The sequence below is a fragment of the Austrofundulus limnaeus genome, unplaced genomic scaffold (genome assembly GCF_001266775.1).
Source record: "Austrofundulus limnaeus strain Quisiro unplaced genomic scaffold, Austrofundulus_limnaeus-1.0 Scaffold4, whole genome shotgun sequence".
Classification (NCBI taxonomy): Eukaryota; Metazoa; Chordata; class Actinopteri; order Cyprinodontiformes; family Rivulidae; genus Austrofundulus; species Austrofundulus limnaeus.
Window position 1 is genome coordinate 1043791 of NW_013952406.1, and position 14753 is coordinate 1058543.

The 14753-nt window shown below is 39.4% G+C and overlaps 1 protein-coding gene across 2 annotated transcripts in view; it reads right to left on the reverse strand.

Annotated features, from left to right (window-relative positions):
• Nucleotides 1-14540, reverse strand: part of znf281a (zinc finger protein 281a) — a 109219-nt gene extending 94679 nt beyond the window's left edge. The window contains exons 1-2 of one of the 2 annotated variants that reach the window (XM_014022359.1): nt 14434-14540; nt 13794-13872 (exon numbers count right to left, since the gene is read on the reverse strand). The gene's annotated coding sequence lies outside the window, so the exon portion shown is untranslated. The remainder of the gene's footprint in view (nt 1-13793; nt 13873-14433) is intronic. The other variant, XM_014022374.1, reaches the window with a different exon arrangement.
• Nucleotides 14541-14753: the final 213 nt, after the last annotated feature.

Consider the following 14753-nt stretch of genomic DNA (forward strand, 5'->3'; position numbering starts at 1 on the left):
CCTGCGTCTGACCTCAAAGTGCACAAGCGTCCAACTTGAAGTGTTGGCTGCGATTTTGAAGCTGAAATCGCGTTCGGTGTGAACGCAGCATTAGCTCCATGTTAGAGTTAGCTCTGCATTAATGTTAGCTCTGCATTATCGCTAGCTTCAATTTAACTTTAGCAGTAGCATTAACATTTGCCGCAATGACTTATAGAAGTCACCAATTCCAGTAATCGCAAGTTGCCAAATATTAATTGGTGACAGTTTTTCAGACAATTAATTGCACACGGGACAATTCTGCACAACTTAATGAGAACCAAATATGTAACTCTTGCTTCAACAGACACAACACAGTGACATAATGGGCTGGAGAGCTGGCCTGGAGTAAAATTAATTAATACACAAACAGTAAGTGCCAATTTTTCAAGTGCATTTTCATAAAAACAAGCTTCAAGTTGTTTTTAATTAGCAGACTGTGCCAAGAGAAAAAGAATATTCACAATTTGTACATAATAAATTCATGAAAAATCATTTGTGAAAATTAAAACACTGCTCATGCTGCCAGCTATGTCAAGTGTTTTTTTAGTTGTTAGTAAAGCTCGTCCTGACCAACAGCAGCAGCAGATGAGTCCCAGAGAAAGTCGGTTCCACTAAAAGCTGCACAAGATGGAATATTTAATCACTCAGAGCCTCGGGAGTAAAAATATCAACACAAGTTACTGGTGAGGATTCAACTTATTGCCATTTTTGTAGTCCAGCCAACAAAGCTGTCCATCAGTTATCACATGTTTGTGTTTAATTAATCCCACAGTGTCGTGAATTTCTCCACAAACAGTTTTCCCATTTCAACAAAGTGGCAGGCTTGGCTGAGCTGAGCGGAGTTAGAGCTGCATTCAACCAAAAGCAGAATCAAAACATTTGTTTGGAGAACATCTGAGACCTGAAACTTAGCTTTGAGCTACAAGGAGCAGATTGCAGCTGAAAGCATCAGAATGACAACAAAAGTAAGTTTAAAGAAAAGTGGAGTTGAAGTTGGGCCAACAGATTCTTGATCCGTTTGGATTTCTTGGAGTAAAAAGACGCAGAAGAAAGAAAACGTAAATCTATTCAGATGTACACACTGTTTAGTATTTCTACACACATAAAGACATCCAACTTCCTGTTTTATTTATATTTATTTTAAAATACGACTGTGTGCACCTGAGATGGCTTTTCTTCATGACTTTATTATATTTTCCTCTCAACATCAAAAGCAAAACGAAAAACAAATTCTAAATTATTTGGGTGTATCCCATTTACCTCTACATTATGCAGATATAGTGGAAATGTGTACTTGACAGTTAATTTATGACACTTTTCTTTTCAAAACATCACCACTCTTTGTGTGATGGAGCCTGTGGGAGACTTTTAAAGTAAGTACATAAAAAGCATCTTCACATCCCATGAGCCTCTGGGCTCAGCTTGCAAAAACCAACAAGCTGTCAGACTGGCAGTCCCYCGGGTAACATCCTCCACCCTGGGATCGTTCTGATGCGGTGCCAAAGTGCACACATATGTTTGTAAAGTAAACAACGCAACAAAAAGAACATTTAACCTACAACCAGTGGTGCAGGCGCTGTCATTTAGGGACTTAATAAGGTCTGGAAAGTACAAAGAAAAAGCCACACATTGAGTGAAACCGAGTCAGGAGCATGAGCTGCAGTCAACCTGACAGACAGGCAGAGCTTCGTTCTGCTCCGATGCTCGCCGTGCACCTGGGCATTTGGAGTCTCGCCTGGGTGCCACGGCGCCGAGACAGATCTCCCGAGAAAAAAATCTGATTGCTCATCCCTGCGAGGAGAGGAACAGGTCTGATCTACTTTTTATTACCCCTCCAACGCTGTCCACCGACCGGACAAGACGCACGAGGCACGGCGAGTCTGTCATGTAGGCTCAGATGCTTTCCTCCGGGCTGCCTCTCAACCAAGCATCAAAAATCAGACCAACGGGCCGCCGCCGCCGCTCCTGATGCAGATTCTAACCGAGAGGCATCACCGGTGAGCCAAGGAGATTGAAAAGACGGGTCAGAAGCAGAGACGATGAAAAACCGAAGCAGCCAGTTTGCGCTTAAACCATTTCTCCCTGAGATGACATTTGATATGGCTTCTAGTGTGTGTCACAAACATTTAGCTCCAACAAAAACCGTCGCTAAAATATCTGAGCAGAGAGGTGAGCAGAACGATGTCTGTGAGACCTGAATGCTTTCCTCTGCTTGTTTCCGTGGCGTCTTCATCATGTCGTCTTTCAGAAATCACTGAAAAAAGCTTCAGTTCATACATTTACCTATCAAGCACCTGCAAATGTATTCTATGTAAAGAATGGTGTCAGGCGATATTGGGAAAAAATTAATCAAGATTAATTGTGGCATTTAGCTGATGAAAAAAATATGATTATTAACAGAGGACAATTGTACTTATCAGTACATGTTACTGACTTAGCTACCCTGTAATCTAAAATTATATTTACAATCATTAAACTGTTTGCTCCATGTTAAATCTGCATTAGTGATAGCTCTGTTTAAGCATTATTAGCTCAGCATTAGCATTAGCTATGCATTTGTGTTAACTCCCCATAAGTGTTAGCTCTGCATCGTTTAGTGCCAAGTTAGCATTAGCTCTGTCTCAGCATTTGCTCCACATTAGTGTTAGCTCTACATTAGCATTAGATCTGCATTAGTGTTAACCCCACTAAAACGTCAGCTCCATATTAGCATTAGCTCCATATAAACGTTAGTTCTAATTAATCATTAACATTTGCTCTCGTTAGTGTTAGCTCCACATTATGGCATTAACTCTGCATTAGCATTAGCTCTGCCTTTGCATTAGCTGCACAATAGTGTTAGCTCTACGTTACCATTACTATATACTACAGTGGAATCCTGTTTTATTCGGACTTAGCATTTTGAACAACGTATTTTTTCCTATAAACCAGGGGTGTCAAACTCCAGTCCTCGAGGGCCGCTATCCTGCATGTTTTAGAGGTTTTCTTGCTCCAACACACCTGATTTTGATCGCTGGGTGATTAACAGGCTTCTGCCCAATTTGAAGAGTTAATTCAATCACTGAATCAGGTGTGTTGGAGCTGGAAAACCTCTAAAACATGCAGGATAGCGGCCCTCGAGGACTGGAGTTTGACACCCCTGCAAACTGATAAGTATACAACAAACAAATGATTGAAGCATATTGAACACAGCACTTACATGAACAAAAACAAACAGCCATGGATATTATTTAGACAAAGGCATGCAAAGAATCACATATAGAGATTGTCACTAAGTCATTGTAGTAATCACCAAGTGCAGAAAATAACTGCTGACAGTTTTTCTGACAATTAATTGCACAAGATACAATTTTGCCCAAACCTAACAAAGAAACAAAGAAGAGAAAGGCTGCCGATGTGTATTGATTTTCTTTTCTGTTCTGTAAAGGAAAGGTGGCAGTGGTATAAAAAAAAGAGTTTGAACACATCAATATGTGTTGGTTTTTCCAATCAGCCCAGACTGTAGGGGAGAACAGGTTAACTTTGTGATGAACCTTGTGTGTAAATGTGTTTAAATGTGTGCTGAAGTTCTTCTGCACACAAACAGAAGWAGATCTAAATCGTAGCTGACATGCTGTCAGAGTTTTGATAATTGCTGTGAGGAAGTGTGTGAATGAAAATGACATCAGGTGGATTTAATTTATGTAGGTAAGCATCAAGGTTAATGACCTCCTTCCTGCCTGTCTATAGCAGGCTATTTGAACATAAAACCAGCTTCACAACACTTAATATTACAGATATCTGAAATTGGTTTATGACTAGACATATTTGTTAATTAAGATACCTCTAATTACATTCTGACTAGCATAAATGATGTCATATTTCCCAGTAAGTTGTAAGTTGGCTCCAATTCAAGAATATCTTGAATAATTACCCTATAATCCTATCATTAGCCTTAGTAAGCCACTTGCCTTACCTTAATTTGATGTCCAGTTGTATGTAGTGTCTGGTCAGTCCAACTCAAATTCTCGTGTTTTGAAAACAAATTAAGTAATTTTGACTCGTCATAATTACTTTTGAGAGATATTTTGAATTGTTCTTCTGACTAGTCAGAATGTAAATGATTTAGATTATCATTACGACAGTCAAAATATAGTTGTTCCTAGTCTAAACTCATTTTTAGATGTCGAAAATGTAATTACAGATAGTCAAACAAAGCTGTTTTTATGTTAAAATGGTCAGCCATACTATGTAAAATATTCTTTTGCTAACAGTTTCACACAGACAAAAAAATGTAGTCCTCTTGCTTTTGTTACTTCTTTGAGATGAATTTTATTCAGCCTCACTCCTCCGAAGCCAAACTCACAGAACAGAGGCTATATGGGTTTCCTAGTTTAGTCAATTTTAGACGGGAGCTCAGAGATGTACAATATGCAAAGCCAAGCTGTTCCAGAACGAGGTCCGATTTAATCGAGTATCATCTGCTGTTCTGGGAAGGACTGAATAAATTCATTCCTATTAGGGAAACAACCCCAGATGTGGAAAAACATACAAGGATTTCAGAGTTAAGCAGAGGACAAAGATGAAACAAACATGAAAAACAACTGAGGTCACATCCTGGTACACTGGATTTTTTTAAAATACTGCTTCTTGAAATTTGAATTCTCAGCAGCAGAGGAACTAGAATAAACAGGATTAAGGTTTTGGATTTAATTTTGTGGAGGCAACAAGTCCAGAAGAGAAACCCAGACCTCCTTCTCCTCACTTTCCAGCTCCTGGTGGATCCAAAAGAGTCCAGAGAGAATCTATAAACCCTCTGGGTCTGAACCAGTCTGGAAAATCTCCAAAGGGAATTATAGGATATACTAAACTAAACTTTAATGCAGTAGTAGCTGAGAGTCATTACTTTAGATTTAAAAATATAAATTTTAAGACCATAAACAAGAGCTCTGCTTTCTGTAAAGTTTACAAACCTACACAAAGAAGGCTCTAAACTACCGGTAATCTCATTTATCTCAACTCATAAACTTCAATACTGAGTTTATTAAATTTTTGAAGAAGCTCCCTTTCTATATTTTAAGTCACGAGTCACTCAACCCATCATAAAGCAACGTAACGTTAACACGCTGTTCTGAGAGGAAATTAGTCAAATCTGACTGGCCAAAGAAGAAGCATGCCTGCAGCAAATGTGGTTGTATGATGATAATATATATATTTTTAATTAAAGTGGATTTTGGTGAAGTGAAGAAGGATCATATAAGTGTTTAAACACTCTGTAAGTAGCTGGAAGTTTGTTTAACACAGAGACAATTCACAGGAAGTTTTTATACCTAACCCTTTACTTATTTTTCTTTAATTAAACTGCCTCTTCACACACTGAATATGTTCTGTAATGAATCCGTCTGCAGCAGAAGAAACGTCTTTAATCATAAAAAACTCTCACTAAACAGAACTGTGACATCCCCACAGAATGCGCTGAAATATTCTGTCGCTGGATTGAAAACAATCTTTAAAAAACAATTTTTTTGCAGCCCTAATAGTGTGCTTTACTTTGTACAAACAGGTAAAACATCCACCTGGAGAGATGTTGCAAATTCACACTGGTAATGTACCTGAACAGTAATATATTTTTTAGCACACAGGCACAAAAAACTATTTTTTTCCCTCGGATTGTTTAGAAATTCAGCGCATGTTGACACCATTAGATTTTCAGACACATTAAATTCCCAAGTTTGCAAAAACCTCAGGCGTAATATGCCAGTACACTCCCCAGACCTCCTCTCCATCCATCATATAGATCATTTAAAAATGATTGTTTATGGTGTGTTTTCTTCACCACAGGCAGTAATAAGACCCTATCAGGTGTTGTGAGCCACACAACCCTGCTTTATAGTAATTAAGACAGTGTTGACTCTCAAGCCCTGCCACATTTGCCCCAAAGGGATAAAAAGTGAACCGGCATCTCGAGAAACCGCACTTGATCCTCAGGTATGATACTAAAAAGCCTTCCTGCACAGCCATCATTAACAGGCAAAAGCCACAAGCAAGCATTATTTTCAGGTGTGCATAAAATTTATTTTCAGCCCTTTAAATTTGCAACTTGTCTTTATTTGAATGGAGTAAGTGGTGATGAGGGTTACTCTCCCAGTACATTTTGCACATGTATACAGAATGATTGTCAATATTCCAGCATCAGTTATGCAACTCTGCAGCTCCATCTGTGCACCTCAGCTGTATAAAGACGAGAATTTAAATGCAATCACCCTGAAGGTAGTTAAGAGTAGCTGCTTTTTTCTGGAAAAGAAACAAAAAAAAAAATGCAAGTCAAGGAGTGGAAGGAGTCAGAAGTTTCAATTTTCTGCTTCTCCTCCTTCATCTTTCTGATCAGCTCTTCTAGCCTCGCCACTCGGTCACGCTTTGGTTCAGACATCAATCGTCTGTGTGCAGAACAGATGTGGCTTATCGGATCGGGGCATCGCCTTCGTCTCAGCAGCCCACCCTGGCAAATGCCGCACAACTCCAACCGAACAACACATCCTCACAACAATGACGCTTCTACAAACGAAGTGGCAGAAAGAAACGTTTGAAAAGTTGCTCACACAACTTCTCAGCACCTCCAACAACCACCACGAACTGGACTTGGGTCCTTGCGTGGTCTGATGTTGGGTCTTACCCTCCCCTAACCACCTGAAACTACTTCTGAAGGTTATATACAGCTTTTTCCTTCTTTTTCTACCAGATGAGTGTGCCTTATCAATTTGAACAAATAGATGAGTTTGTGGAAAATGTTAATTTAATTTAAACTGAATCCGCTTTTTTGACATTTACCCAACCAAATCATTAGGATAAAAACAACATTTATCATGACACAACCTTTCGAGAAAATTGGGTGATATATCAACAAAATCTAAAAGTCAAAACAGGAGCAGAAATGGCACAAAATTTGGTCTTGGAAATGTTGGGCATCATTAACTCTTAAAATGACATCTTAAAACACCAAAAAAAAAAAAAATCAGTACAAAACTGTGGCAGAAATCTTTAAGGCTGAGTCTGGCTCTTCTTTTTTACCTTTGTAAAACTAATCAAGATGCAAACCAGTGTGCAGCATATTTTTGATTAATGGAGATTTCTTCAGGTGAGATAATTTAATGTAGGTGTCTGGATTCAACAGCAACAGTCCCTCTGCATATATTAAACTTGTTTTAGTTTCTCCAAGTGCAGAAAATCTGAGAGAAGGGAACTTTTCCTCACTAATTAGACCGTTTCACTGCCTGAACACAAGTCGGACTTCAAGCTATTTAAGCCTTTTCACATTAGACAACCATCACTCATTCCAGTTCATAGAGACACCTTTCTCCCCCTCAGAGAGTACAATATTCACAACCTTATTTGCAGAAGAGAGGTCTTTTTTTTATTTAACAGGAAAAGATGATTAAAAATCAAGCCTGACTCAGCATAATTGCTGTTTTACAGCAGGTTCCTGTTCTGCAGCACATAAAACACTCAAACATGACTGCAACACTCATCACTGTCCATTGTTCTAACACAAGCCTCTTGTGTAACAAGCCGAAGCCTGGAGGTGCTATTTTCTCCAACTGTCACACCGATGAAAAACTCAAGTGTGACWATGATGTAAGCCTAATGCACACACTCCATGACACGTCCATGACCTAAACAAGCGCTCGTGCTACAGCAGAGTCCGTCAGCGGAGCGACATGATACAGGACCTGCACGCCGTGTCTCTTAATGACAATCCCTTTGTTCTCCGAAGCCGGAGAACAAAGCGTGGGCCGTGGTCTGAAGTGAACAAAGCCCTGAGGGAGCGGTGCGTCTGAACCCTTCGCCGCTCCACTGCGGGAGTGGGCGAGGAGCAGAGGTGATGCAAGCTCAGGCGCTGACGAATTCTTATTTTCCCACTTCAAAAAGCTTGTGGTTCTGTTGTTTTTCGTGCCCTGGCAGCCGAGGCTTCCTGTATGCTTGACTGGCGGATCCAACCTGACCCAGAATCTGCTGCGTGGGCGCTGAAGGCCCTCCATCATTTACCCTCCCTAACTCGATCATGTTGACCCGTTGTTCAGCATTAATTACTACCTGGACCTGCCTCCAATCAGCAGTAATTGAGGGGCACAAATATAAATAACGAGCAACCCTTAATTGTCATTTCTTAATGTCGCTGATTAACAAATTAAGAGAATTGTCCTCAACACACGCTGCTCCTCAGGTGATTAACCCTAATTTAAACCGCTGCCGTACGCAGATGAAAGTACGCTGATTTTGGTTGATTTGGTGTCACAGCACACATTAAAAATTCCTCATATTCACAGGAAGAACAGAGAGACAGAAGCGACAAAATGAGGGTCAGAAATGAATGATTAAAAAAGGTTAAACTGCAATCCAACACAAACAGAAACTGTAACGTAAGACTATCACAAAGACTTTAGAAAAGACAGACGACTTAAACCACTGTAAATCTGGTTGATGTTAAACTTTTAACCTAAAATGTCCAGCCCTTAAGAGGAAACAATCAGGTTTTTCCTTTTAGAGGAAACTGTGGGGAAAGTGTTTCACAAGATCAAAAATCACAACTCTGTGTTATGTTAGCTCCATGTTAGGTTTAGCCTTCTCTCCCTGTTAGTGCTAGCATTAGTGTTAGCTCCATGATAATATAGCTCTGCTTTAGTGTTAGCTCTGTGTTAATGTTAGCACTGCATTAGTGTTAACTCTGCATTAAAATTAGCTCCGTTAGTTTTAGCATTAGATCCACATTAGTGTTACCTTCCCATTAGTGATAGCGCCACGTTAGCATTTATGTTAGCTCTGCATTAGTGATAGCTCTGCATTAGTGTTAGCTCTGTATTAGTGTTAGCTCTGTATTAGCATTAGTGTTAGCTCCATGATAATATTAGCTCTATTTTAGTGTTAGCTCTGTGTTAATGTTAGCACTGCATTAGTGTTWACTCTGCATTGAAATTAGCTCCATGTTAGTTTTAGCATTATTAGTGTTAGTGTTACCTTTCCATTAGTGATAGCTTCGCATTAGCATTAATGTTAGCTCCACATTAGTGATAGCGCTGCGTTAGCATTAGTGCTAGCCCTGCATTAGTGTTAGCTCCGCATTAGTGTTAGCTCTGTATTAGCATTAGTGTTNGCATTAGTGTTAGCTCTGTATTAGCATTAGTGTTAGCTCTGCATTAGTGTTAGCTCTGTATTAGCATTAGTGTTAGCTCTGCATTAGTGTTAGCTCTGTTAGCTCCCCATTAGTGTTAGATCTATGTTAGCATTAGTGTCAGCTTCGCATTAAGGCTCTAGCATGCTACAGCCGAACTGCCAAAATCGTGCCAAACTGTCGCAGTTTCATGACGAAAATTGCGTCATTCTGTTCGCATTGTCGACATTTTGGCACTTCTTGTTGCAACCCGCTGGTTGAACTTTTCACCCCTCTCAACAAAAGAACACATAAGAACTATATTGTGTGATTGGTCAGAAGTTCGTGGGAGTGTTTGTTTGTGCTGAAAGTGCTCAGAAGCTGCATTTTGCTTCACTCACTTCAAAAAAAAAAAAAAAGAAAAAAGAAAAGGAAATAAAAAGCGACTTGCTTCCAGAGCCGACTGTTACCAGGAAGCAGCAGTTCATAAAGAGTCAAACAGCCAAAAACTCATAGAAGGAGATAAAACAGACGTTTTTCACTGTGGAATCTGACTGATAAAAACTTTGGAGCTTAGTCCAGGACCAGTTTGTGAATAAATGTCGGGTGACAAGTCTCTAACTTTTGTTTTTCCACATTGGACTCCACCAGGAAGAAATCCCATGCAGTGACGRATGCTGCAGCGGGAGGGGTTTCCCAGGAGCTCAGCCCGGGGTGTCTCAGGAGCTATGAAAGGTGTGTGCAAAAATGAATGCCGAACCACCACGTGACGGCGCGTCGACCGGTCAGCTGCCAAACGACCATACTGCCTGCATTAGTGTTAGCTCTGTATTAATGTTTGCTGTTAGCATTAGCTCCACACCATCGTGACTTATTCAAGTCTCTAATTGCAGCAATTGCAAAATGCCAAATATTAATTGGTGCCAGTTTTTCTGATGATTAATTGCACATAAGATTTTGCCCAAATCCACCCAGAATGCAATTTTTTTAAGTGTTGCATTCAGACACATGAAAAAAAGGATACAGCCCTGGCCACACTTACCTGCTGTGTGAACTTAGTCTAAGATGCACTTTTGTCCTTAATTGTGAGTGGTATGTAACTTTCAAAAATTAAGAAAAACTTATACATAAACAATATTTAAACCACAAAACATCCCTTAAAACACCCTTGAAGGTACAGTAACTGAACAACCAAAATGTCTGAATTCAACAGTTTGAATCTGTTACAGAGTGGGATTAAGATACATGAAATAATTGCCTCACATGAAGTAATCAATAAGAGTCTCAGACGGAGCTCATAAGATCGTGACAACCCTTTCTTCCTCCTTCATGTCTTGGGACTGTGGGAATGGATGAACGTGTGACTCATTCGGCCCCGAGTGGCCGTGTCAGACCCGTTTTCTAGCTGTTGACTAAATGCTCCTGGTTCTGTAAACATGAACAAATGTGCCCTACAGGAGCACCTGCCCCGCAGCTCCCCTGCACATCGGACTAATGAATTTTTAAAGACAACATCAATCAAGCTGCAGGGCGGATCGATAGACCGTAGAATGGATTTCATCAGAGCTCTAGAGGAAGGTTTTGGTACAAACATTGCATCTGTGCAGCTTCTTGTCAAGAGTTTTTTTTTTCAAGCTTAATTTAAAAAGTAATCAAATCTATGCAGTGAGGTGTCAGGAAATGTATTTACACAGGATTAAATGATCCCACATGACACCGGAGAGCAGCTCTCCTGTCTGTTGACACTTATCTTACAAAGTCTGGGAGGTCCATTTTAGCATCATTTCCACTCTTTGTTGTGTTAATTCCATAAACCACCTCCAGTGTTAAGAAGTGTGTCAACTCCAGCTTCCTATAGTTTAATTCGCAGATCTATTAATTTACCTGACACAAAGATAAAAGTCTCAGTTTCCCCACATCTACTCTCCCATTTTTCTTTCTGGTGACAAAAAAACTGTTTTAAAGATTATCCCTAAAATCCAACAATGGTAGCAACATTTCATCTGCGTCCTGCAGCGATAGGTCAAGAGCAAAATCACTTAAATTTCATTAGAAATGTTGAGCGGGATGCAAAATAAAATAGGCAATATCAGAAATCAGTGAGTGGAGAAAAAAATAGTCACAACCCAAGGGGAAATAAGAGCCTACATTTACTTAAAATGGGGGAAAATGGAAACCTCTTCAGAAGCTGAGCCCAGAATATACAGGAGTAACTCAATAATTGGTTCAAAAGAAAGAGCAGGCAGAAAATGTATCGTTACACTTTTGCCTTCGAGTCACACTCTTTGTTATTTCAGCAAAGAACAAAGTACAGAGGTGGAGCAGAGAGATGCTTCAGGAGGCTGAATGAAAGCTTCATTTTCATTTCTCTGTCTTTAATAATATAACTTAAAGTCTACAGCTGTGATTTAAAAATCCAGCCTCTGGTTTAATTCACTGCACCCGACAACCTGCCAACAATCCAAATATTTTATGGCATAATGTAAAATAAGAAAGTTTACTTAAGAAAACATGTTAGCCATCAAATTGTGTGTTGAGGTTCAGTCTTAGCTACTACCACACCAAACCACAGGTCAACACCTATAAAACTGACTGAGTTTAAGCCTATTTTGTGTTGTTATTTTTAAGGTTAACTGCAGAGTCTGTGTAGTTATTGATCATTTGCTTTTTCATTTTAAAAATACATATTGCTAAATGCTAAAACTTCACTTGTTTTCCCCAAAATTTCTGTATTCCAGAGAGAGATGAGGTGAAGCTCTCCGTTTACCTGTCTACATTCCTACCTTCACATATGGTCATGAACTCTAGTGACGGAATAACATCACAGCTACAGGAGGTTAAAATGTGTTTTCTGTGAAGGTTAGCTGGGCCCTGCTCCTCCACACTGAGAGGAGAAAGTTGCCACCAAGTCTAAAGAAAATTTATAATACCACCACATTTTTAAACATTAAACTGAGGCGTCTGGGTTCAGCCTCGCTTCTCTCATCGAACCGTCAATAAGGAAGAACAACCTGCTCCGTCTCAGATAACAGCTGGTGGATAAAGTGAAGCATCGCATTTACTCAAACTGCTCTGCTACTTAAACGACATTCATAATCTTCATGTGCTCGAGTGTTGTAGCATGCGCCATACCCATAATCCACAGCTAAAGCAACACAAGGGAAACATTTGCTCCGGTTTCCTGCCAAGAGAAAGATTTTACAAACACCAAAGAGACCAAATAGAATAAAATAAAGAAGCAGAGCTGATTGACTAAAAACCTGCTGCTTTCTTTGGTACTCGAGGACATTTCTGTGTCCTGTCCTGCTACTAGACTCATGTGCTATCTGAGGTCCGCACGACCCAGACCCATTGTGTTGTTCGCAGCTGTCGAGAGCTTCCCACAATCCCATCCCCGCGGTAAAGAGAAAGCTTTGTAAGCTTCTGGAGCTGCAGGGTTTGGAGATCCCTGGGGTAAAGCAAGAGACGCTCTGAAAAAAAAAAAAAACTTAAAGCTTCTCTTCTGGTCTTTTTTTAAAAGTCCTGTTCTAAAAGATGAAACTCTAAAGCAGTTCTTCACAGGAAATCAATGTAAAGCTGAAAATCGGAGCAGAGACATGACAAAAACGTTAAAGTAGAAATATACTGAATTTCTGTAATTGTGTTTAAAAAAATCACATATTTATAAAATTTGCAGCAACCACGTCATTGTTTACATTATGAGCTCAAACATTAAAGGAGCTGTGGTCAATGCCACAATCCTGTAAGGCTGCAGGTTTGAGTCTGCATTGCATCAGAACGAACATATGACATAAAAAAGCCACATCTTTCACCCCAAATGAAGAGAAAACCAAAAAGAAAAAAAAACTCACACATTTAAAACTCTAAAACGTTAATAAAACACTTGAGCATTTTTTCCAAGCTCTGTTCCTCTTTTGCAAAAAAGGTGAAATTAAACGTGACATTAGCTGAAGCATTTTTTATTTTTTATTGACCTTTATCTAGCTGTGAGGCATCAGTGTTAAGCTCTGAGCCATCATGCTGCCCCACTACAAATAATTCCTTAAAAGAGTGCACATCACTCACCATTTTTCATGCCAGAGTTTTAGACGAAGCTCACCTTATGTGGCAAAATTGTGGAATTATGGTCTCGAGTCGATAATAAGGTTGTGCTGAATCTAATGAAAAGGACCACAAAGGCACCTCTGGGCCATTTCCCTTTAAAAGTATTACATTTTTATGACACCAAAGTCGACACCTTGAGGTCAGGCAGCTAAGCTGTAAACACTATGAGCAATTACTCTGTTATTTATAGCTCTGAGCAGAAGAGTTCAGAGGAACTCAGAAAACCTACATTTACTTTCTAAAACAGTCCAGCTTGTACTGGAGGACAGTATGTTCTCAGTCAGACATCCAGCGAGAAGCTTCAAACCAGAGCTCAGCACAAACACACCCAACGACACACCGCTGTGATTGACAGCGTCACTCAGAGCCCGAGTTTGAAGCTCAGTGGAACAGCTGATGGACGTTAATGTAGGAGAAACAGCACCGGTTTCTGGTGCAGCAGAGACAACAAAACKAGACGTGGAAACTTTTTCACACAGCTGAATTGTGAATGAGTTCACATAGGAAAAGAGACAAATAAACAGAAGAATAAAAATAGTCGTACCTCCTTTAGTTGCATTTCATTCAGCTCGTCTGGATGTTTGTGATGAGAAGCAGCAGCAGATGAACACAGCCCAAAACTTCTGCAAAGGAAAGAATGAAAATTATTTTTATTTAGGTCTGTCTTAAATAATCTTGATAAAGCAGCATATGCTTTATAGCACATTTTTATTCCCTCAACTTCAACTCATTTATACTTATTTAGCTTTAGCTATTTAATCCTCCATCCCATTCAATCTGATTGTCTGCCTGTTAGCAAAATATCTCATGAACTATTTTGACATATTTAAAACAAACTCATAATATTCAATGGATATATGACTACAGCTAATTACTTTCTGCATTCATTATGATTCAAGATTGCAACCTAGTTAAAACAATTATGGTCAAGAAAACTAAAATTTGATAGCTAAATGCTAATCAACTTGATTAGCAAGGATTATTAGAGAAAGACACCAGACTAACTGAAAAACCTAACACTTATTTTGTTTTAATTTGTTTGCACGTGTTTGGCATTGAATTGTTWGGTTAGTTTTAATCTTGGTACATTTTTCTGCAATTTTGACCAAAAATAACACACAAAAAAAACTGTCGCTTGTGACGCATTTAGCATTAGATACTAGCATAAGCTAGCGTTAGCTTACCTTTAGCCCCAGAGATTCGTAATTTATTTTACCTCGATTTTTTTTCTTTACTTCTTTTTTATTTGCAGAAACTAATTCATATCCAACTCCTTACGTTTTTCCGGCAATATGTGACGAAACACAGTTAGACTGCGCCTCCTCCTGTTTAAATACGCAAAGTTTTTAAAATACGGGTGCTACTACTGCCCGCGTGCACACAGGAAGGAGCCTGAGGTATTGCAAGCGGTTGTTGCATTTAATCAAACCATTTTTGGGAACGTGGACATATTATATACATATATATACACATATATATATACACATATACACACACACACACA